This window comes from Sarcophilus harrisii, chromosome 3 (assembly GCF_902635505.1).
Source record: "Sarcophilus harrisii chromosome 3, mSarHar1.11, whole genome shotgun sequence".
In the NCBI taxonomy this organism is placed as follows: domain Eukaryota; kingdom Metazoa; phylum Chordata; class Mammalia; order Dasyuromorphia; family Dasyuridae; genus Sarcophilus; species Sarcophilus harrisii.
This window is the reverse complement of record NC_045428.1, coordinates 103,976,914-103,992,757: the sequence shown is the minus strand read 5'-3', so window position 1 is coordinate 103,992,757 and position 15,844 is coordinate 103,976,914.

The following is a 15,844-nucleotide window of genomic DNA, read 5'->3' as shown; positions in this document are numbered from 1 at the left end:
ATATTTCAAAAGGGATATTATTTTATTTTACCTTTACATATATATAATCTTCTTGAAGTAGGGCCCTCTGGAAGAATTCTAGCACTCTCCCTACATGTCCTGAAATTAATGTAACATGGTGCTATCTTTTTTTATTTATTTATTTTGCTTTTCACCATTAACATGGTCCTATCTTTAATCTGGGACATTCTATCCCCCTTCATCTGTTCCTCATATATCTTTTAATTCAGCTTAAGAACAGCAACAGGTTATTCCCAGAGGCTAGAATCAAACATAGAATAAAAATGAAAATATATGAACCATATGTTATACCTGCTTTGCTTCTAGGTTTCAATGTTGAGAAAAAGGAGTTCATCTTCCATTACTTTTACTACTTATCTCCTTATGTTTGAATCTAGCAAATACCCATGATTTTTTTCCCAGAGGCAAATCAGAGCTTTCTTGGGCTCAGTGGATAAGAGGCATTTTGTATATGGTACATGCAAGTAAGTTTATGGAAGGAATTGGCCTATGTCAGCTAATGACAGAGACAAGATTTTAATTTAGATTCTTCTCATACCAAGCCCAGAACTCTACCATTATCCCACATGCCTTAAATATCATTGAAATTTATTTCTTTTTCTTTTTTCTTTCTTTTTTTTAGTTTGTAGAAGAAATTGAAAGAATAAAGAATTTTAAGTATTTTGTTGTTGTTGTTAAGTCATTTAAATTCCATCTGACTTCTTATGACACCATTTGGGATGTTCATAGGAAAAATATTAGACAGATTTCCCATTTTTTTCCAGGTCATTTTTAAAGTTGAGGAAACTGAGGGAATCAGGGCTGATCAACTCACCCATGCTCACATAGTAAATATCTGAGGCTATATTTGAACTCAGGAAAACGAAATTTCCTGACTCCAGGACGCACACCCTGTCCAGTGAGTCACCTAACTGCATAGGCAAACTTTAAAGTGCCATATGAAAATTGTTTGTTGTTCTTCAATCTTTTCAGTTGTGTTTGATTTTTTGTTACCTCATTTGGGGATTTCTTAACAAAGATATTGAAATGGTCTCCCATTCCCTTTTCGAGCTCATTCTACAGGTGAGGATTTGATCACAGTCACACAGATAATAAATATCAGAGGTTTGAACTGGTGAACACTCCAAGCCCAGTGCTTTATCTGCTGTAATACATATTTGCCCTTTTGTTTTGTTATTCCTCTATCAATGTCAGTCTCATTTGATGTTAAGCTACTGGTTTTAAGATCTCTCAAAAAATATCTGAATATCCTAGTTCTTTTTCTTCCTTGTAAAATAGATAAAATCAAACACACACACACATATGCATATACATATATTATATATATATATATATATATATATATATATATATATAGACAGAGAAACAGAGACAGAGACAAAGACAGAAAGACACAAAGAGAAATGCAATTGCATACAAGCATAATAACTTCTGCTCTATTCCTTACATTCTGCATGTTGCCACACAACTTTTTCCTTAATGATGACAGTGTTATCCTTGATAAAAGACATCTGGTTACTCTTTGGGTTGACATAGTAACTCACTTTAGTAAAATATATCTTATAAATGAGGGTCATTGTATGTCTTTAAAATGGAAGTTCAGACAGTAGGCTTTTGAATAAAATCAGAGTTCACTGATTTACTTTAGACACTATTTTACTTGGCAGGAGTTACTATGGATGCAAAGTATCTATTGCAGTTAAACATAATTTTTTTATAGTTCTCATTTAAAATTACTAAAGTAATTACTCCACACTTGACAGTGCTATGTGTGAACTCAAAAAATCTTTTCAAATGTAGATTGTTCATGCCTATAATAGCTTATTTATATTTAAACTAAATGTTTTATGTCTGAAATTTCCAGATTGTTGCTTTTGAGTCTATCTCTTTAAAAAAAAAAAAAGACCCCTCTCTCAAAAATGTAATCTATTATTTTCTGTTATTTTCATAAAACTCATACTAATTACTAGTGTGATAATATCAAAATCATTTTAATACATAAAATTTAGGTCTTTTAAAAATGAAATTATATGGTTTCTAAATTGATGTGGCAATAAGTCCTTTAAAATAATATTATCTATTCATGTCAAACCAAATATGTCATACATTTTAACAATATCCATAAGTAAAGTTTTCTTTAGCTAAAAACATTGTTTTATTTTTCCACTTTTCCCACTAAATAATAAAAAAATATTCCAGAAGGAATATATAATAAAATAACTAAAGGATAAATCAACTGAATATAATATTTAATTTTCACATAAAATCTCAAATTAACAATATAAGTGCTAATGAACTATCTACTAATCTTTATAGTGAACTATAATTGAACATGATTTTTTTTCCATCTATACAGTTCCTGTACATTTAAATATTCTTGGTTATAAAAATTATCATGAAAACATTTTAAAGAATTTGTCATTATTAAAACTTTATTACCATTCTTAACATAATTTATATTTAGGTTTTTGTTTGTTTTTTTCTTTTATGTGAAGGTTGAATGATTTTACAAAGTTCACAATTGAAAGTTATTCATTTCAACATTGTTAATTATTTTACAAAATTTTATTCTTGATCTTAATATATCTACTCTATTATTCAGGTAAGCTTTTTGAGATTTTAAATTATAAAAGCATTTTCCTAAATAAATAGCCTGTGAGAATTGAAATAGTCACTTGTATTACTGAAATGTCAGAAATACACATTATATATATATATATATATATATATGACATTAATAATGATAATTTCAAGAGACAAAAAGTTCAGAACTTCTGTAAATAAAAATTATATACTTATAATGTGTTGAGAGGTATATTCTATTGTGAAAAAATGCAAGTCAAATACACATAATATATAAAGAAAACAAAACAAGAATAAAAGAAAAATGTTTATTTGAAAGTATTTAACTATATGCCTTAGGTATTACATTCTTTCATATTGCATTTGTAACTTACATCCTAAACCAAGTATTTAGTAGGTAGGTAGATCAAGAAATAAAATATTAGTTAAGTCCATATCTATGAATTGATAGATAGATAGATAGATAATAGACAGAAAGATCTGAATGTGTGGATATTTGTATATCAAACACATATAATTTGGGATTGTGGGAATTCACTTCACCTATCTCAATTCATTGCTCAATCAATCTAAAACTTAGTAGTTGAGTCTCATGAGAGTGTTACCTAAATCCCTAAAACTTAAGTAACTTGTCTATTCTAGTAAATGTTAGATGTGAGGATTGAACTAAGTTTTCCTCACACCACATCTAAATATCTATTCTATGACACATCATTTCATACATGTAAATAGATTTTTAAAATAATTCTATAAAAATAAAAATCACAAACATTTTGAGTGCATGTATGTTGACATTATACATGCAGACACACATGTATAATGCATATAATGAATGTTTACATACACAAACACATATGACATGTGCATATATACTGGACTTATTCTATTTAGCTTCAGAAAACAGAATAAAGAATAGCAATGAATAGAAATTCCCAAAACTAATGACTATGTCTAAGTTCTTTTTACCTCTCTGCAGCCTTTAACCTTATCATTTCCTTCTTTTTCTGGATATTTTCCTTTCTAGGTTTTCACAGGATTGCTCTCTCCTACTGCTTTAGTACCTGAAAATTCCCATTATGTTTCCTTTGTTGAATATTCTTCCTTGTCATACCTATTAAATATGAGTATCCTCAAGGCTATGTCCTAGGTGCCCTTCATGTCTCCTTCTATGTTTGATTGAGTAGATATTACAAAGAGAGTGTATTCTAAACACCTTAAATTCAATATTCCCGAAACCAAATTGATTTTTTCATTACAAATCACCTCCTTTTGCTAAATTTCCTATAATATTAAAGGTACCACCATCTTCTTATTCATCCAGTCTTGTAACCTAAGTATTTTCCTCATTACTTCATCATCTCTCACTGCATCCCATCCAATCAGTTGCAAAGTTCTATAGCTTTTATTCTCTTCTAAACTATTGTAATGGCTTCTGGTTAGCCTCCCTGTTTAAAATTTCTCTCTTCCTTCACTTGGCTGTCAAACTGATTTTCTTAAAAAGCAGGTCAATTTCTATTGAATAAATAGTATCAAAAATAAAATTTTTGGTTTAGCTTTTAATTCTTTCATAAGTGGTTCAATTTCTACACGTTCCATGCTTCACTTTATTGATCTCCCCATATTCTATGATGCAATGACCCTGAATTCCTTGAGATTCTTTCCAGAAGGTCCACTAACTCTCAACTCAGAACATTTTCTCTGGTTGTCTGCTTCATTTATGTCAAGTTTTAAGCTCCCTATTACAAAACTTCTTTCAATATTTTCATTTCAAAAGATATTTCTTTCAGTTAGAGAAAAACAAGAGTAGTAGTAAAGATGAATGATTGTCTTCTTATTCTAATTCATTAAATCAATGAATCTAAGCAACAAAGAATTCCTTCTCTAATACTCTTGCAATCAATCTTGCAATTGTTTGCAATTCTTGCAAAAAAACAAAAACAAAAGCAAAAATACATTGCTTTTTCTTTTCCTTAGCTTGTATGTCCCATTTAATCTCATTATCAGTTTCACATCCACAAACTTTATTCTTGTGGATAATAAAACACTTTTTGTTCATCTTTAGAAAACTTATATTTGCCTTCTGGACATGTACTTTTAAATATCATTTCATTGATGAGAACCCTTTTTAGTCCAATCTATGAAAATTGAAAACTACTTTTTTCCTCTTTTTTCCCCACTTCATGACTATAATTTGTTTTTGTTTTTAGAATTGGTAAAGCTCAAATGTCTGCCATTCTTCTTCACTGAAAAAAAATTAATTTGGACAATTGAATCTTACTGATTCATCCTTTAAATTCCTTATAAAAATACTGGAAGGTTTAAAAATCCTATGAATCGGTTTTTTCCCCAATGTTGTTTTGAAACTCTTATGCTAATAGTCACCAAGGACCTCTTAGTTCCCAAATTTAAGGAAATTTTGTTCTTCCCTTCTATTCCACACAAACTACCCTTTCTACTTTGTTTCTCCCCTCTCTGTGTGGCTTCTATCATACTCTCTTCTTAGTATTTTCTATCTAGATCAATGATACCATTTGTTTTCTTATCTACAGTGTTCTTTCCTTTCTCAACTGATAAAATTTTCACCAAATTACTATCCTTAGTTGTCTACTTTTTTTTTTTTTTTACAGGCATTCCTTTGTTCTTTTCTACTTAAAAAAAACATAGAATCTATATCATTGTAAGGGGGAAAATTTCTGAGCCAATTAAAGTAACTAAAAAAAAAATTCCACCCTAAGGAACATGCTAGATAAAAATACAAAGATTTAGGTGCCTGGAAATTTAAAGGAGTAAACATTTCTAGCAAATTGGTGAGAATGCCTTTGAGTAAATGTAAGAAGAATGTTTGCATTTTTCCTCTTTATTTAATTTATTTGTTGGTTTGTTGGTTTTTTGTTTACAAAGCATATGCATGGGTAATTTTTCCAACATTGACCCTGGCAAAACCTTTTGTTCCAAATTTTCCCCTCCTTTCCCACCCCATCCCCTAGCTGGCAGGTAGTCCAATGAATGTTAAATAGGTTGAAATACATGTTAAATCCAATATATGTATAGATATTTATTCAATTATCTTGCTGCACAAGAAAAATCAGATCAAGAAGGAAGGAAAAGGAAAACTGAAAAAGAAAACAAAAGGCAAGCAAATAGCAAAGAGAGAGTGAGACTGCTGTGTTCCACACTCTGTTCCCACGCTTCCCTCTCTAGGTATAGATGGCTCTCTTCATTACTGAACAAATAGAACTGGTTTAAATCATCTCATTGTTGAAGAGAGCAATATCTATCAGAATTGATCATTATAAAGTCTTGCTGTGTATAATGATCTCCTGGTTCTGCTCAAGTCACTTAGTATTAATTCATGTAAGTCTTTCCATGCCTCTCTGAAATCATCCTGCTGGTTATTTCTTATAAAACAATAGTATTCCATATCATTCATATACCATAATTTATTCAGTCATTCTCCAATTGATGGGCATCCACTCAGTTTCTAGTTTCTTACAAATACAAAGAGGGCTGCCACAAACATTTTTGCACATGTGGGTCTCTTTCCCTCCTTTAAGATATTTTTGGGATATAATCCCAGTAGAAACACTACTGGATCAAAGGGCATGCACAGTTTGATAACTTTTTGAGCATAGTTCCAAAACACTCTTCAGAATAGTTAGATCCATTCACGGTTCCACCAACAATGTATCAGTGTCACAGTTTTCCCATATCTCCTCTAACATTTGTTGTTATTTTTCCTGTCATTTTAGCCAATCTGACAGGTGTGTAGTGGTATCTCAGAGTTGTCTTAATTTGCATTTCTCTGATCAATAGTGATTTGGAGCACATTTTCATGTGGTTACATGTAGTTTCATTTTCTTCTTCTGAAAATTGTCTGTTCATATCCTTTGACCATTATTAATTGGAGAATGGCTTGAAGTATTATAAATTTGAGTCAAGTCTCTACATATTTTAGAAATGAAGCCTTTATCAGATCCTTTGGATGTAAAAAATGTTTTCCCAGTTTATTGTTTCCTTTCAAACCTTGTCTGCATTAGTTTTCTTTGTACAAAAAAAAAAAAATTAAAATGATCAAAATATCTATTTTGTGATCAATAATGGTCTCTAATACTTCTTTGGTCAAAAATTCCCCCCTTTTCCACAAATCTGAGGTAAAGTATCCTATGTTCTTCTAATTTGGTTATAATATCATCTATTCTTTATGTCTACATCATGAGCCCATTTGGACCTTATTTTGGTAAACAGTGTTAGGTATGGGTCTATGCCTACTTTCTGCCAAACTAGTTTCCAATTATCCCAGCAGTTTTCATCAAATAATGAATTCTTATCCCAAAAGCAGGGGCCTTTAGGTTTGTCAAATACTAGACTGCTATAATCATTGACTATTTTGTTCTGTGAAGCTAACCTATTCTACTGATCAACTTCTCTGTTTCTTAGACAGGACCAAATGGTTTTGATGACTGCTGCTTTATAATATAGTTTTAAATCTCGTACAGATAGGCCACCTTCATTTACTTTTCTCTTCATTAATTCCTTTGAAATTCTTGCCCTTTTCTTCTTCCATATGAATTTTGTTGTGATTTTTTTCTAGTTCAGTAAAATAGTTTCTTGGGAGTTTAATTGGTATAGCACTAAATAAATAAATACTGTATTTTCTTGACCTATTCAAGAGCACTAGATATTTTTGCAATTGCTTAGATCTGACCTTATTTGTGTGAAAAGTGTTTTGTAGTTTTGCTTATATAGTTCCTGACTTTCCCTTGGCATATAAATTCTCAAATATTTTATAGTATCAACAGTTATCTTAAATGGAATTTCTCTTTGTATCTTTTACTGTTGGATTTTGTTAGTCATATATAAAAATGCTGATGATCTATGTGGATTTGTTTTTTGTTCTACAACTTTGCTAAATTTGTGGATTATTTCTAATAGGTTTTTAGTTGATTCTCTAGGGTTCTCTAAGTATACCATCATATTGTCTGCAAAGAGTGATAATTTGGTTTCCTCATTACCTACTTTAATTCCTTTACTCTCTTTTTCCTCTCTTATTGCCAAAGCTAGCATTTTTAAGACAACATTGGATAGTAATGTTGATAGTGGGCAACTTTGTTTCACTCATGATCTTACTGGGAATGATTTCAGTTTATCCCTATTACATATAATGCTTGCTGATGGTTTTAAATAGATGCTACTGACTGTTTTAAGGAAAAGTAAATTTATTTCTATACTCTCTAGTGCTTTTATTAGAAATGGGTGTTGGATTTTATCAATTTTTTTTCGCATCTCTTGAGATAATCATATAATTTTTTTTAATTTGGTTATTGATATAGTATGTTATGCTAATAGTTTTCCTAACATTGAACCAACCTTGCATTCCTGGTATAAATCCTATTTGGTCATGTTGTATTATCCTGGGGATGATTTTCTATTATCACTTTGCTTATATTTTATTTAAGATTTTTGCATTAATATTCATTAGGGAAATTGATCTATAATTTCCTTTCTCTGTTTTTGTCCTACCTGGTTTAGGTATCAGTACCATGTCTGTGTCATAAAAGGAATTTGTTAGGACTCCTTCAATCCTTATTTTTTCAAATAGTTTACATAGTATATTGGAGTTAATTGTTATTTAAATGTCTGGTAGAATTCACATGTAAATCCATCTGGTCTTGGGGATTTTTAATAGGAGCTGATTAATAGCTTGTTCTATTTCTTTTTCTAAAATGGAACTATTTAAGTAATTTATTTCCTCTTCTGTTAATCTGGGTAATCTCTATTTTATAGGTATTTTCTCGATTTCACTTAGGTTGTCAAATTTATTGGCATAAAGTTAGGCAAAGTAACTCCTAATTATTGCTCTAATTTCCTCTTCATTAGTAGAAAGTTCTCCCTTTTCATTTTTAAGACTAACAATTTGATTTTTCTCTTTCCTTTTTCTAATCAAATTGACTAAAGTTTATCTATTTTGTTTTTTTTTCATAAAACCAACTCTTAGTTTTATTCACTAATTCAATAGTATTTTGTTTCAATTTTATTGATCTCTCTTTTTATTTTTAAAATTTAAAATTTGGTATTTGATTGGGGGTTTTTAATTTGTTCTTCTTGAAGATTTTTTAGTTGCAAACATAATTTCTCTGTGGAACCAAATACATCTAAGATTCTTTTTTTTGAGCCAAATCTGATGAGAGTAAGATTCACAGAATACTTGTCAACCTCCATTCTTTCCCTCAATTAAAACAGGTTTTCTTTGCCTCTTTCTGACATGTAATTTCCCTCATTTTACCTCCACTTTCCCATTTTTTCTGTTACAATCCCCTTTTCATCTCTATTTTCTTTTTTATATTAAAACAGTAAAATCAGATTATACACATATTCTCTATGTGTACCCATAACAGAAATAGTTCTCAAGAGTTCTTTTTTTTTTAACTTTTTCTCTTTTTATGCTTCTCTTGAGTTCTATATTTTGAGATCAAATTTTTTTTTGTTTAACTCTCATCTTTCTCATCAAAAATAAAGGGAATTCACTAGTTTCTTTGAATATCCATCTTCTTCCCTGAAAGATAATGCTCAGTTTAGCAGGGTAATTTGTTCTTGGCTGTATTTCAAGTTTCTTTACCTTTCAGAAAATTAGGTTCCAGACCCTTTGATCCTTTAAAGTGGAAGATGCTAGGTTCTGAGTAATCCTTATTGTGCTCTTATTTCTTTCTGGCTGCTTGTAATATTTTTCCTTGGTCTGATAGTTCTAATATTTAGCCATGATTTTCTTTTGGGGTGTTAATTTTAGGGTCTCTTTCAGGAGGTGTTCAGTAAATTCTTTCAATGGTCATTTTACCTTCTGATTCTATGACATTTGGGCAGTTCTCTTTGATCATTTCCTGAAAAATAGTGTCTAGGCTCTTTATATCCTCGTGGATTTCAAGGAGTCCAATAATTCTTAGCTTGTCTCTCCTAGATCTATTTTCTAGATCTAGGTTGTCTTCCCATTTAAGAATTTAACATTTTTTTCATTTTTTTTTGTTTTGCTTGAGTGATTCTTGTTATCTCATTGACTCATTTATTTCCATTTGTTCAGTTCTGAATTTTAGTGAATTATTTTCTTCATTTACTTTTTTTTTTATTTTGTTTTGTAATTGTCCAATTGAATTGTTAAATGAGTTGTTTTGTTCTATGGAATTTTTTTTCCATTTAACAAATTATGTTTTTTAAGGAATTATTTCCTTTTTTGCATTTCACAAATTCTGTTTTTTAAAGTTATTTAATTTTTTTTCTGTTTCACAAATTCTGTTTTTCTGGGAGTTGCTTTCTTTTCCCATTTTATCAAATCTATCTTTTAATGAGTTATGTTTTTCCAAACTCTCTTGCAGAGTTTTCCTTTCTTTCCCCCATTTTCTTCTAGCTCTCTTTTAAGATACTTCTTAATTTCTTCTATGAGAGCCTTGTGTGGTGGGGATCAGGTTATATCACCCTTTAGAGCTTCATCTGGAGACAATCTGCCTTTACTTTTCTCAGAGTTTTCACCATAAAAGCTGTCTATCATCAGAGTTCTTTTTACTTTTTTACTCATTTTTTTAAAATTAAGGTCTGCTTTTAAGGCAGGGGAGGTTTTCCAAGCTTCCTCTACCAGCAGCAACTCAGGGTGCTGGGTGGGTGTGGCCTGGTCCTGTGAGATTCTGGCATTTCAGGGTTCACTATTTACTTTTTGTGTTTGTGTTGGATGTCTTCTAACTTCTCTGTTTATCTACTCTCACAGCCAGGACAGTGTGGCCAACACTGCTACTAGAGATTCCTCCCTGTAGATACTCCACCAAGTGGAGTCTACACTGCCCCGGAATTTTGTGCTGTCTACACTGTTATTTGTACTCAGTTGGTTGCCCTGGCTGCCTCCCTTCCATTTCCAATTGAAACACACCTTTTCTGCCTATCTTCAAAATTAATTTCTGCTGATAATTTGTTGTACTCCCAATAATTGTGTGTTTTGCCGGTCCAGAGCTAATTCAGAGGATTAATTTGTTAATTAATCTGAGGATTGTAAAGAAGGTCAGAGAGCAAAGTTGCATCATATCCACCATCTTGACTCTGCCCCTGGAAGTCCTGTATTTCTCTTGAACATAGGATAACCATGTGTTTTTGGGGTGTACAGAATATTAGTATATCTCTGATTCATAGCAGAATTGGAAGAGTTTTGTTACAAAGTATAATGTTCTTCTCTTAAATATAATGTTCTCTGGGAGCAGGTTTCTTAGGGGGCTTCTGGGAGCAGCCTTAGTTTCAGTTCAGGGTAATAATCACCTCAAATGCAGCCAAGAATTAAAGCCCAAGTCTTGTCCTTCCTTGGGGCCAGTTAGCTTTCTTAGAAGCCTCTCTCTCTCCTTGGTTCCAAGAGCTCTTTCTGCTAGTCTTTTGCATCTGCCAGCTTCAGTCTCTCATCCTCCCAATGTCTCCAGCCAGCACAAAGGTAGAAGTTAGAATGAATCTGATTCCGCCTCCAAGAATGGGCTTGCGGGCTTCTGTGTCTGGTCCTGAGAGCTTCTTGCTTATATGCTGTGCACTGAGTATACTCCAATCATTACATCACTAGGAAACCATTATTTGTTGTAGGATTAAATCAATGCTAAATTAGGTTTAACCATTATCTCCTCAATTCCACTTAGTAACTTGTTTCAAGTTTTGGCTCATAACATCTCCTTGTAGGAGCAGATCAATCATACTGAACCGTGCTAAATTAGATAATCATTGTCTTTATCAATTCAGAGAGAGAGAGAGAGAGAGAGAGAGAGAGAGAGAGGACAACTTCAGGATTCAAACAATATAGAAAAAAGTCTGAATTAACATCCTGGGAATCTCATGAGTTCCAGAAACTATAAATTATAGTTTTATATATTTTTGTTTTTTAAATGTCCAGGATTCTATATATACTGGTGGTAGAGAATGCCACACTCTTTGGTCCTAGATATAGAAAACTTTCCAAGAGTTCTTATTATATCAGCTTAATAAAACACTATCTAAAAGTTATTTGTCTAGCTGTTTGAGCTCATCAGGTAATTTTTATGGGCAAGCAAATCTGTAAAGGTTCATTTAGGCATTACATACAGAAATATATTTGCACACTTAATATATATCCATACATTCAAGTAATCATGTTGCTCTAGAACCTTGAAGGAAGAAATAATCACACACACACACACACTCCACCAGCTCCAAAACTTTAAAATCTCAGTGTACTAATACACGAAATGTTTTGTGATAGTAGTCCTTAAATGTGCAATTTTAGTTCAAAAATTTTCAAGTTCTACTGGGCCAGTACTTTAGTCTGACAAAATAAAAACTAGAATAACAACAATGAACTAAGTATACTCTAGTGGATTAACATCAATTTGCAGTATTGCACCACAAAGGTGCCATATATACATATACATATATATATATATATATATATATATATATATATATATTCCATATACTGGAATATATGATATTTATTTATATATCAGGGACATAGAGAAAGGAATAAATGTCATTCCATTAACATTTACAGATGACACAAATTGGAAGGATTAGGTCACACGCTTGATTACAGAGTAAGATTCAAAGAATACTTGACATACTTGAATAATTGTTCATACTAATGATACATAAATAAATGATTGTGTTGATTTCGAAAATCAAATCCATCATTTCAAAATGGAAAGTCATAAATACAGAAAAGGGTTTGTATTGTATAATTTTATTTGTGCATTTTTTAAAAAATAACAGCATTTTTGAAAATATAATCATACACATGAAACTGCAAATCGAAATAAAAAAATATTAAAGCATGCTTGCCAAAAAGAAAATGGATGTGGACCAAGCCCTCCCTCCTTATTATATAATAAATTTAAAATTGATATGTACTAAATATTAGGGATTATATCAGAAAAGGAGAATCAGAACATATGACTTTCATAACTATTGAAAGGGTTTGGTTTTTTAACCAAAAAAGAAAGGCAACTGTAAGATATTAAATGTAAATTGTTTTGATTATGTGAAATTGAGAATGCTAATGCACTTGAGATAATGAATAAACCAGCCAACTGGGGTTCAAAAAATTTCTTTTTTCAAATATCTCTGATAAGTGTATGATATCCTGTAAATAGAAAAAATAGAAGTATATAAGAGTAAAAGCAATTCCTCAGAAAATTGCTGGTCAAATGACACATACAAATAGTTCTCAAAAAGAAATACAAATTATTAGCAGTGATTTTAAAGAAATTTCTTTATCATTTATAAGAGAAATGACATTCACAACATCTTTCATATTTCATTTAATATCCAGAAAACTGAAAACTATGTCAGAATATTGTGTCAGGTATCATGATGCTAATTGAACTTGTAAACCTTGAGTATACTTGACAGTCTCCAACATTACTCCCTGTGACATATGTAATGAAATTTTTTTTGAGAACCCTTTTTTTGGGGTTATTTACTTCTGTTATTATTAAAGGGATTTTCTATTCAAACCTCCTGACCCTCAGTGATTATCTATTCTAGATATTGAATCAAATCTGTGACTAATAAGACTCTTCAATGTTGGAAGAGTTGTTTAAAAAAAAAAAAAAAAAAAAAAAAAAAAAAAAACAAGAACATTAATGTGTTACTGGCGGAGCCACGGATTAGTAAAAATATCCTGTAAAGGAATTTGTAATCATGCGAAGAATATCTGAACAGACACTGACCCAAAGATTCCACTGCTGGATCTACACCTTAATAAGGTCAACAATAAAACAAAAGCTCATTTGATATCAACACAGTATTTTTTATGGTAGCAAATAATTGTAATTGAATTAAGTGTACTTTGGGAAATAGGGAAGTGAAATTTTATACATGCATATAATACTGTATTACTGTCCTGGATTGAAAAATGAGCACAGAAAACTATGAAAAGACATAAGATTTTTGTCAATTTAAACAAGAAGAACCAAGATAACAGCATGCCCAATAACTACAGTAATGTACATGGAAAGAAAAAATTAAAAATTTAACCATAAGCTCTTTTGGACTAGTTCCAACTTGTTCCAGCATACTCATATTTGTAAAAGATGACTTGGTGCTTGAGTGGGAGATGAAATATAGGGAATATAAAAATAAAAAGTACATATTATGTTTTAAAAAGTGGAGATAAACATGTATTCATTTTTACCTATGTTAAGGTAGACATAGTACCCACAATAATAGAAGTTATTATATCATTATTTTGTCTAAATTATACTCTGTTTTGAGGTTTTCATTGGCAAAAAGTATCTACATAAATCATATCACTGTAGAATATTAGAATACCCATAGATACACATAGTAAACTCTGAAAATAGTAGCAAAAATGACCTGAAATTTGAAACAATGTCCTCTTCAAATGAGAAACAAAGCCTAATTATAATATAAACTTAAAAGTCAAGAAATAGACTAGGAAAATGAGCAATTAACAACAAAAATTACTATGAAAATTAACTATGTTGACAGGAACAATCAACACACAAACTCAGAAGACAACTTGAAAAAGCTACTTGCAAAGCTTCAAAATAAATTATCACAGACCTAAAATGAGTTACTGGAGAAGTAAAATAAGCATTTTAAAAAATTAATAATAAAAGTAGAGGAAAAATAGAGAAAGAAAAATTCCATGGGTTTGCAACAAAAAAAGAACAAATTAAATATCCATAATTAAATTTTGAACTGGAAATCCTAAATAATCAAAAGGGGAATAAAATAAACAATGATAAAACCATTGGAAACATCAATAAACTAGGAGCTGGTTTGGTGAAAAATAAAAAGATAAACCTATGGTTAATTTATTTCAATTCAGAAAAAAATATCAAAAATGAAATTGAATGCACCATGAATAAAGATAAAATTAAAGCATTTGGATCTATTTCAAAGTATTTTATGCCAATAAGAATGACCATTTAAGAGAAATGTATAAATATTTTGAAAAGAGTATAAATTAACCAAATTCATAATAAAGGAAATACATAACAAAATTTTAGAAAAATATAATTTGAACAAGCTATAAATTAACTCCCTAATTAAAAATCCCCAGGACTACATACATTCACAAGTGCCACCTACCAAACATTTAAAGAACAATTTTTCAATACTATATAAACCATAGGCAAGGTGTAGAGTATTTCTACCCATAACTAATTCTTTGTGTAAAATCATTACAGCAAGTCGCTACTCTTCAATTAAATGACATTTAAAAAGAGAATTTTTAGTATGATGAACACTAATAAAAATGTGCTTATCTTGCAAATATAAAATGAGAGATTTTTTTTTTCCTTTGGGAAAAAGGAATTGAGTGTTGACAAAGTACACAAGTTATAACTTGATTAATTTTTTGCTTGTGCAAGGAAGTTGTACTGCTTGAAAAGATATTAAAAAGAAATAATGAAATATGTTCTTAATATCATAAAATACAGGGACAGTTCACTTTGATATATTGTGGAAATAAGTTATGACTTAAAAGCATTCAAAAATGGACATTCTCATAATTCTGAAACTCCATTTCAGACTTGATGTTAATTTAAGAGTTGATGATCTTAGACATAATTTGAAAATTACAGCCAAGTGTTATATTTGATGTATAACTCAAAATGGGATTTTTCTCAAAAATTTTCTTTATATTATATCAAGAAAAATTGATAATTTTTCCATAATATTTTAAAGAGACATTTTAACCTTGAAATACTTGTTATTCAGGAGTTTCAATCATATCTGATTCTTTGTGACCTTATTCAGAGATTTCTTGGCAAAGACCTGGAATGGTTTGCTATTGCCTTCTTTAATTAACTTTATAAATGACAAAATTTCAGCAAACAAGATTAACTCACTTGCTCAGGGTCACATAGTGTCTGAGACTTGATTTTAAACCAAGGTCTTCCTGATTCCATTCCCTATGCATAAGGATTTCACTGCATTGAATAGCTCCCAAAGATACAGATAAACTTTGTGTTATCATGTGATTTCATAGCCACATTTGAAAATGTTTCATTTTATAAGAGAATATGCATTTTTCTCTGGCTTTCACAGCAGATTAGATTAAATTTATTAGTAGATAAGAGTAAATTTATCCAATTATGTGTGCATGGTCCAAGTAGCTATTACACTTACATCTTTGCTGAATTATATAATTTTTGGAAAGAGAAGCAAGCACTTTGGAAAATATAAAAGTTATCTATATCTACATAACACTTCACTTAATATTTTATAA